This window comes from Salmo salar, chromosome ssa05, assembly GCF_905237065.1.
Source record: "Salmo salar chromosome ssa05, Ssal_v3.1, whole genome shotgun sequence".
Lineage (NCBI taxonomy): Eukaryota > Metazoa > Chordata > Actinopteri > Salmoniformes > Salmonidae > Salmo > Salmo salar.
Window position 1 is genome coordinate 43673966 of NC_059446.1, and position 9688 is coordinate 43683653.

The 9688-nt window shown below is 40.6% G+C and overlaps 1 pseudogene; it reads left to right on the forward strand.

Annotated features, from left to right (window-relative positions):
- The first annotated feature begins 1250 nt into the window (after window positions 1–1250).
- Window positions 1251–9052, forward strand: LOC106604957 (iduronate 2-sulfatase-like; annotated as a pseudogene).
- The last annotated feature ends 636 nt before the right edge of the window (window positions 9053–9688 follow it).

Consider the following 9688-nt stretch of genomic DNA (forward strand, 5'->3'; position numbering starts at 1 on the left):
CATACGAAACGTAACATATCATACTAAATGGAGTTTCTTGGGTTTACGTACAGAATAATACAAAATGCTCTGAGAGCAGGTTGTTTTACATGGATATGACCTTAATTGATCTCTGGCGGTGGAAGCTAATGTATTTGTTTGCTCATGTGTCACTGACAGAAACATTTAGCATGCAATAATGTAGCCTAAATCAAGTGTATTATTTTGCTCTTGATTCGCTTAGTAGCCTTATTAAAATATAAGCTATCCACCATCGAGCTGAGAGCACATTCTGTTTTATCTCTTAATGTAACTTAGCCTACTTCAATATAATCAATCATTCATTCATGTCATTACGAGTCATTCATGCCTTTAAATACAATCAAGCAATTATTTTGAAATTAAATAACAAAGGGAGTCTTGAATAATTAAACAATAAATAAATAAACATATTTTCTTCCAAACAACTATTTGAATAATCGCTCAAAACCGTCGTGTTTTGAATATGTTTGATTAGGAAAATATTTGGATCAGTTAGTTTACAGTGTCCAGCAAGGCACATTAGCAGGGCAGTCATAGGGTGTATTTCGTTAGGATGTATCGGCGTTAACAGATGCTATTGGAATATGAGCTTCTCCTGATACTGAGATGTGCTGCCTGGCGTGGTCTTGTGGATCATTATTCTCCTGAGAGCACTCCACTCCAGCCTATTCATATTACAATTTGAAACATTTCAGGCAAACGAACAAGAAATCAAAGAAGCTGGATATACATTTGGGAATGCGGCAGAAAGGTTTTTGGATCTCCTGGGCCCAGTTTTTCAAAAGTTAGCTATCCGTATTTTGGCTTTTGGATAGGATTAAATGTATAGAAATAGAATATAATTTAATCCTATCCGATGGCCGAAATCTGGATAGATAACTTTGGAATACTTTCTAAAGATGTTCTTCCCTCTCAGGCCACAGAGCCTAAGTAGACATTTTAATCTGACTAAAGGTGTACATTGATATTGGTTTTATTTTTTTACCTATGTCCCTCGTTTTTTTCTACGTTAAAGTTCAGTTTTCACCCCACACAGTAGGTGGCAGCATGCACCTCTAACGTGTGTTTATGAACTTCCATAATACCATTGAGGAAGAAGACAGGACTTATTTTTTTCATTTTGCAAAACTGCTGAGATTAGTAGGACCGACTGTCTGCCTGGGAGTTCATGGTTAATCAAGGCTGGGAGGTGGGTGTGAGGATGGCAGAAATGAGGTAGAAAGGGAGACATGGTGTTAGAGAAGTACGATGATGGTCTACAGAAGGTGTCGTATGCTGAGGCAGTGAAGAAAGTAGAGCATGATGGGTCAAGGGTGAGGATCCATGTGAGAAGTAGATATGTGCTAGTACAGAGGGATAGGCCAACAAATGATACTTCAGTAAGGTTGGCTTCTTAGCATTAATAGCAAAGGTTATCAACTGTACTGCAGAAATGGAATGTAAATCACAGAAAATACATGTTGTGGTGCCAGCTGCAGAGAAGTACTTGGGTGTATGAGATTTCACTTCAGAAGAGTTACAGGGTGTGTTGAGTGGTAGTGTCCCGTCCTCCCAGGCCTCTGCCTGGAGTAGGATCAGATAGGGTCAAAGGGGTGGTGGGTTTTTAATGAGTGTAGGTTTAGTTGGCAGGGTCATTTTATTTTTCCCCTTTTCCCCTTTTTGTATCAGTGTAATGGATTTACACTCCAGCCCAGTTGGTGGCAGTAATGCACCTTTTTGGTTTTCAACTGCCATTTAAAAATCATGAACAGTTTTTTTTTTTCAAGCAGACACGCTGCTATGTTTTGACAGAGAGATATCTTGAATACTTGTCGTGTGTTTTTATGCAGTTTATTTCCATGAATAACATTCTAGACCATGCACAAGCTACATTAGCGTATGTTGTCTTTGTCTGTCCAGAAATGTATTTGCGTCCTGAGTTGTATCATTTTCTTCTGTCAAGTTGGTGCAAGAAGTAACTTTTCACAAGTTGTCCTAACCCAACATTAAACTAATATATATATTTTTTAAATACTTATTATAGTGTACAAACGTATTGCCTAATTCTTGCTCAGTAACACACTGTTGCAATGTTGTAGCTATAATGTTGCTATGTTGTAGCTATGTAACTCAATGTCTGGTGTGTGTTCAGCGGCTTACTACGTTTCTTCTTCGGTGAGGTTTAACGGTGGTTAGCATCCAATATGTTGCATTACCGCACCTAACTGAAATTTAGTATAAATCCATTACACTTTGCGATACAAAAGGGGAAACTGAAAAATAAAAAAACATTTTTAATTACCCTACCATTTAACCCTACGCTCATTAAAATCCACCACCTTATTCCACTACGTTGACCCTATCTGATCCTGCCCCAGGCCAACGACCTGAGACGGGACACTACCACTCAACACACCCTGTAACTCTTCTGAAGTCCAATTTTATACCCCCAAGTACTTCTTTGCAGCTGCCACCACAACATCTATGTTCTGTGACTTGATAACCATTGCTATGACGCTAAGAAGCCTGGTTTATCATAACCATGGCCGTCAATGTAAGGCACAGGCTCCAAGCTCCTCACAACACCTTCTACCCTTTCCATTTCATCTACAGGAACTCGAACTGGCGTCAGGCTCACTGTGTTTGAACTTGGCACCAATCTTCCTCGACATACACTCTCCCTTGTTATTGCTAGCTTCAACAGATACAAACCCATCCTCTGCCTGCCTCAGTCTTTTCAACCTCTTCTCTCTTTCCCTGCAATCCTCCTCCCTTAACCAATTACCCGACTCCTTCTGAAAATATTTGACTTTTCCAAGTCTAATTCTCTTTTTAGCCTCCTTGAGGGACATGTTGAGCCCTGTACTCCCTCCACTTCCGCTTGCTACATTTGTAGCTGATTATGGTGGGGCAACATTGTAACACTAATTTGTTTTCCTTTAGATTGACCAAATGTTATTTTCATCATAGCTGATGATATGAGACCAACATTAGGATACTACGGGGATCCTGTTGTGAAATCACCAAACATTGATAATCTTGCCTCTAAAAGCAATGTCTTTCTCAAAGCATATGCCCGGGTAGGCCTACAGTAGATAAGTGATTTAATTATGTAGCCCAAGACAACTTAAGTTAGCAATCCATTGTAATTGGATAATTTAATCTATTTTCTTCTTCACCTTTTATATTTATCTTTCTGTCATTCAATTTGTAGCAAGCAGTGTGTGCACCAAGTCGGACCTCCTTAATAACAAGTCGTAGACCTGACACAACCAAGTAATATGACTTTAACTCCTACTGGAGAGTCCATGCAGGGATCTACACAACTCTCCCTCAGTACTTCAAGACAAAGGGCTACACCACTGTCAGTTGGGAAGGTCTTTCATCCAGGTAAATATCCTAGCCATTTTTCTAAACCTACTTAATGTTTTTAGTGGTTGGTGAATTTATTTTATCAGTCTACTTTGAAAAATGTGTAACAATTCTCTGGTTTTCTCTACTTTGTTTAATAATATCCACTGTTTTCAGTGTTTTCAAATATCTCCCTGCTTATTTGGTGCAGGATCACATGTGACAGCTTTCAAATTGCCAGAGGCTGTTTCAGTTGTCTTGTTAATACTTGTCCTCCTGAGTCATTGTGTTGTGCTAATATCACTGTTTTATGTGCTTGTGTTGAAGGCATAGCCTCCAATCACTCGGATGATTACCCATACAGCTGGTCTGTACCTCCTTATCATCCTCCCTCTTTCAAATATGAAGATAGGAAGGTCAGTGTTTGCCTTGACTGCTGCCATGTCTCCCTAGTCTACAGATGCTCTGGTCATGTATGACTTAAATGAATGTTTGTATATTTAATGGGTACTATTCAGTATAGTGAATGGATTCAATTCAGTATACAAACATTCATTTAAAGCTGGAATCCTTAATGGTGAAACTGCCACGTCCGTTTTCGATATTACAACAAAGAAGTTATTGCAAACAGAAGTTAATTGTGTAGATACTGCTCTAAGAAAACCAGGGTTTCCGTTAGCCGGTAATAGCCGGGTTTTGGACAGTATTTAAAAAATAAAAAATAATAATGTATTGTTGAAAAGCTGATAAATAAAATTGCTGCTAGCCAATTGTCCACCGGGAGAGAAAAAAGCCCATGGCGAAATTATTTTAAGCCTATTAATTGATGGAAATACCAGTGGATGTAAATACATTTGACTGGTCATGCGTATCGGTCTATAGGTTAATTTGCATAATTTGGTGGAACTAAATTGCCGCATGTGTACAGTATATTCGTTATGTCTCTTATCACACGAGTACAGCATACACATACAGAGCCTTTGAGTGGAATATCTGTCAGACAGAGCGAGAGCTGCTGCTACAGCATATCGAACAGCAAATGCATAGACAACAGAAGGCAGGCTTCATCAGCGCATCACACACCACTTTGCAATGAGCTGGAGGCAGTATGCATTTTGAAAACATATACTTAATTGTTTGAAACCTGAACATTTTACTGCATATTATGAGGCATATCTTACCTTGCTTCAAAGAAGCCTAGACAAAATCAGATAATATACGTGGAGGCAATTATTTTATATCAACTTTATTTCATTGTCCAGTAGCCAAAGGCACAATCTTTGTCATATTAGCAACCCATGATAGTTGTTGCCTCATCTCTGTCACATGAAACTGCTGGCATGTGCGGTGTGCTTTTGACAAGTCTTTGCCCCGCTAATTGCATTATGGTACTAACGTTCACCTGAAGCCTATTGCCTTGTGCGCATTGCTGAACTTTATAATGTGAATAATAGTTTATCAACATTTTAAATGAATGTTCTGATCTGTTGCATAAGACTTTGCTTTTGAACCTTTTTTGTTTATGTAGCCTAGGCCTTCTGGTTGTATGAATTTGGGATCTATCATACCACAGCTGACCCAGAGTCTGTTTGGAATAGGCTTTCTTTCTCGACAAGCGCACCAATAGAATAGGTACACTTTTCTACTATGGGGGATAGTAGATTGACATAGGCTAGTGATTTTGCTGTTCGTTATTCTTCTTGTTGGCTGAGGAAAAGTAAATGTGGACAGTTATTCTAACATCTTCAAAGTGCACATCAGAATTTGTTAACAAGGACTTCAAATCGTTGCATCTGCCATTTGCATGTTCTGTTAATATGAATTACCTAAATGTGATTTCTGTCGTCCTTAGCACTGTGGGTAGACACCCTAATCAGGTTACTCACCCAATGCCTATGGGTCCGGTACATTTTTCAAATGTCTGCTAATTTAAAATGATGCTGGTCAAATGTCCGGCGCCACATTTTCCAAATGGAAACCCTAGTGGATACCGTAAAACAGCGAAGCACGTTTTTTCCCTCGGACATTGCACAGCGATAGAACAGCAGAATATGGACTGCAATTATATATTTTTTTACCACATTGCGCGAGGCTTGTCACCACCTCTTCAACAAAACAAAAACAACATTGGTAGGGCGGACAGTGGCGCTGTTTCTTCCTACTGCGGATTACATCTTTAAGATATAATGGCTAAAGATGCTTCTTTCTGCCTGTTGTCTGTTTTGAGCCATCTCTCTGTGTAATACTCACTGCTTATCGTGAGATGGTTTTTGTGCATTTTCACATTCAAACATGTAAAATGTTGTTTAGCTGAAGAAAATGTTGGTTTGTTTAGGTTTGCAAGGACATTGATGGCCAACTGCATGTCAACCTGTTGTGCTCGGTGAATGTGTCAGAAACCCCTCTGGGGACACTACCAGACATGGAGAGCACAGAGGCTGTCAGACTGCTCAAGTCCACAAGGGATTCTGACAAGCACTTATTTCTGGCTGTTGGATTCCACAAACCTCACATTCCCTCCAGAATCCCACAGGTACCGCACCTGCAACTGCCCTTATTTTCAGACACTGAGTTTTTAACTGTGCAATCAGATGACATAGATGAGCAAGTATGATTCACTCAATAGAATGTAGATCAGGCTCTCCAACCCTGTTCCTAGAGAGCTACCGTCCTGTAGGTTTATGCTCCAACACTATTCAAGCGCACCTGATTCTAATAAATGGCTGATGATAAGCTGAATCAGGTTAGTTACAACTGGGGTTGGAGTGAACCTTACAGGAGGGTATCTCTCCAGGAACAGGGTTGGAGAGCCCTAATGTAGATGGTATGATTTGTTAACTGATGAAAGTCTTTGGCGATTGCCTAACAAACTTTGTGTGTATTAGGAGTTCTTGAATCTCTACCCCCTAAAGGCCTCCCCAGCATGACCTACAATCCCTGGACTGACATTAGGAAGAGAGAAGATGTCCAAGCTCTGAACGTCAGCTTCCCATATGAACCAATACCACAGGAATTCCAGGTTGATTATACTTGTACACTCTTGGAAAAGTGCTATCTAGAACCTAAAAGGGTTCTTCGGCTGTCCCCATAGGAGAACCCTTTGAAGAGCCCTTTCTGGTTCCAGGTACAGGTAGAACCCTTTTGGTGCCAGGTAGAACCCTTTATACAGAGGGTTCTACATGTAACCAAAAAGGTTTATCCTGTGGGGAGTGTAGGTCCATGATTGTAGGGGCAAAGCTATATTTGTTTGTGTCTCTAGAAGCTTGAAGCACAAAGAAATAAAAAAATGATCTGTTATGATTGGCTACATACATACCATTAATATTTGTGTTAGTGATTCAGGAGTTATGTCAAGACACTCTCATTATAAAATATATATTGTTTATTATAAATCCAGAGTTAAAAATATGTGATGTTTCGGTCAGAGACCTTCATCAGACAATGTTTGTGACTCAGCTCCAGATTCGACAGCACTATTATGCCTCTGTGACGTACCTGGACTCCCAAGTGGGCAGGTTGTCAAATACTCTGGATGATCTGGGCCTGGCTGAAGACAATATTGTGATCTTTACTTCAAACCATGGTAAAATAATTTGGCCATATAGCCCAGTCCTAAACTGGGCTGCGTTCAGTATGAAAAAATGGTGTGCAGTGTTCAGTTAAATAGAAACGTTGCTGTTCTGAATGACAAGTTGAAAAATGGGGAGGAGTTGGGTTGTGGGTTTGTATGACGATTCAAAATACACTCCTGCCCTTTAAATACATCACGCATTGCTCCAAGCCACACCCCACCACACACACCAAACGGAGCAAACGTACCTCAAAGTTTGTTCAAGAATGTGGGGAACATGTCGTTTAGTACAAACCGTCACGCAATGTACCAAACGTTTAATCGAACTGAATGAACCCCTAGTGTCTGTAATGGTTTGTCAATGGCAATACTTGAGGTACTCTTTAGCCACTAGATGGGGGTGTGAGAACATCAAAATTCTGCCTTCACCTTCCTGAGTTGACAAAGACTTACTTCACCAGCTTGGATCCATTCATAGCATATATCAGTCCCTCCAGGATTCTGCGTTCACAATTTTTTTGGGGAAAATCAACAATTCCCTCCATATTATGCGAGGGCTTGCAAATTTGAACAATCACTGCACAAAAAGTCAAATCATCGCATAAAACTGACCCATCACCACAGTTTATAAAGAGGGCATGCAATTTCAACCAATCACCGCTAATTTACCACATAATATGGTTCAATCAAGCCACACGTCAACAAACTTTTTCCCTCGTCAGCGCATTTCTATGACAAATTGGACAAAATCATTGCATATTACCGTGCACAATGTCAGGATTTTGGCCTGCAAATATCACCAAAAATCCCTGCCGAAATCCTGGAGGGACTGATATGTTGTCTTGACTATGAACTGTCTGTTGATTTACAGGAGCATCATATGTAAAATTAGTGATTGTTACATGTTTTTTTATTCCATGCCTGTATGTTGCATGCCATGGCCAATAATACATTTTATGTTGTCCGATTGCTTAATTACATTGGCATTTTTGTCAAATATGATTCCTTTCTCTTAAAGGATGGTCACTTGGGTAGCATGGGGAATGGGCCAAATACAGCAACTTTGACGTGGCCACTCGCCTTCCCCTAATGTTCTACATACCAGGTGTGACTGCAGTCTGTCCGTGGCCAGGGGATGAGATCTTCCCCTACATAGATGTGTTTGGTCCAGCACAGCATCACTTTACACAAGGTATTCAGTCATATAGTTAGTAACTATTTTTAATTCCTTGTGTATACTTCTCTTATACTTTATTATATAATTAACTGATCTTGCAAGGTGTGACAGATGAAAGCAGTATGCTGGAAACCTATCCAGTCTTTTTTTCCCCTATCAGACATTGGTATAGTGAAGGAAAGGAAGCCATTGAGTAATTTGAGACTTTCATATTCCTCTGATTTCTTCCTGTGACAATCATTCTCCCACAGGACAGATTGGTGCAAGAGAGGTTTGTTCTCTACTATGTGACATTGTTATTCCCAGTTCTGTTGATGGGTTGTGACTACCTCACTCTCACAGGAGGATTGGTGAGGAATGTGAATGAGCTGCTAGATGTCTTCCCCACAGTGTCTTACCTGGCTGGGCTGAAGCCCCCACACCCCTGTCCTGACAACTCCTTCGACGTGGAGCTCTGTACCCTAGGGAGACAACCTGGCCTACTCTTTCAAGCACCTAGAAGACAGCAAGGACTCGTAGGCCATCGCCTGCAGCCAGTACCCCTGGCCTGCAGACACCTCCCAGTAGAACTCTGACCTGCCTAACCTGAAATAATTCCAGGTGATGGGCTACTCTGCGCTCCTGGGACTACCGCTTCACCCTGTGGGTGGGTTTCGACCCTGCTAGCTTCCAGACTGACCTGGTGGTTCACGCTGTGGAACTGTACCTCATGGAGAGAGACCCAGGCCAGGACCACAACCTGTACAATGGCTCTGAACACAGCCTCCTACTCTGCAAGCTGGGCCAGGACCATCATTAGCTGAACACCCTTACCTCAAACACCACCTCTACATCACTGCAGAGATTAAATCTGATGCCTTGTTTTGATAATTAACTATTTAGAAGGGAAGATCTGAATTGTTGCTATATTCAGAAAGGACTCAACATTTAATTAATTTATTGAATGTCCCACAGTCACTATAAGGGCACTTAATGTCGTTTGTAGTTAACCGTTAAGATATTAGTTATATTAGCTGCTATTATGGTTAAAACCTGTAGTATCTACAGTACATATGTTTTTAGGCACACACATTGTCTTAGCGTGTGCCTAAGATAAAAAGTGAAAAGGGGTCTGTGGGAGTTAGTGTGCTAAGTTTGATCGAATCACAGATGAGACCAGTAGGGTTGGTTTTGCAAGCATAAAGATTTCCTACAGTAATAAAACAACCTAAGGTTAATTGCGTTACCCCGGATTTCTGATAATGAGTGAGATGTATCACATGTGGGATTCGCTAACTATTCTCTCGAAATAACCTATCAAAGGCATCTGTTGGAGACCGACAGACAAGTAGAGTGGCAAATAAGGTGAGCCCCTTATCTCCTTATTTTTTAAATTTTATTTAGCCTTTATTTAACTAGGCAAGTCAGTTAAGAACAACAATACATCACACAAAGCAGCCACAACTGTCAGTAAGAGTGTCCTTGATTGAGTCTTTGAATGTAGAGATTGAGATAAAACTGTCCAGTTTGAGTGTTTTGTTGCAGCTCGTTCCAGTCGCTAGCTGCAGCGAACTGAAAAGAGGAGCGACCCAGGGATGTGCGTGCTTTGG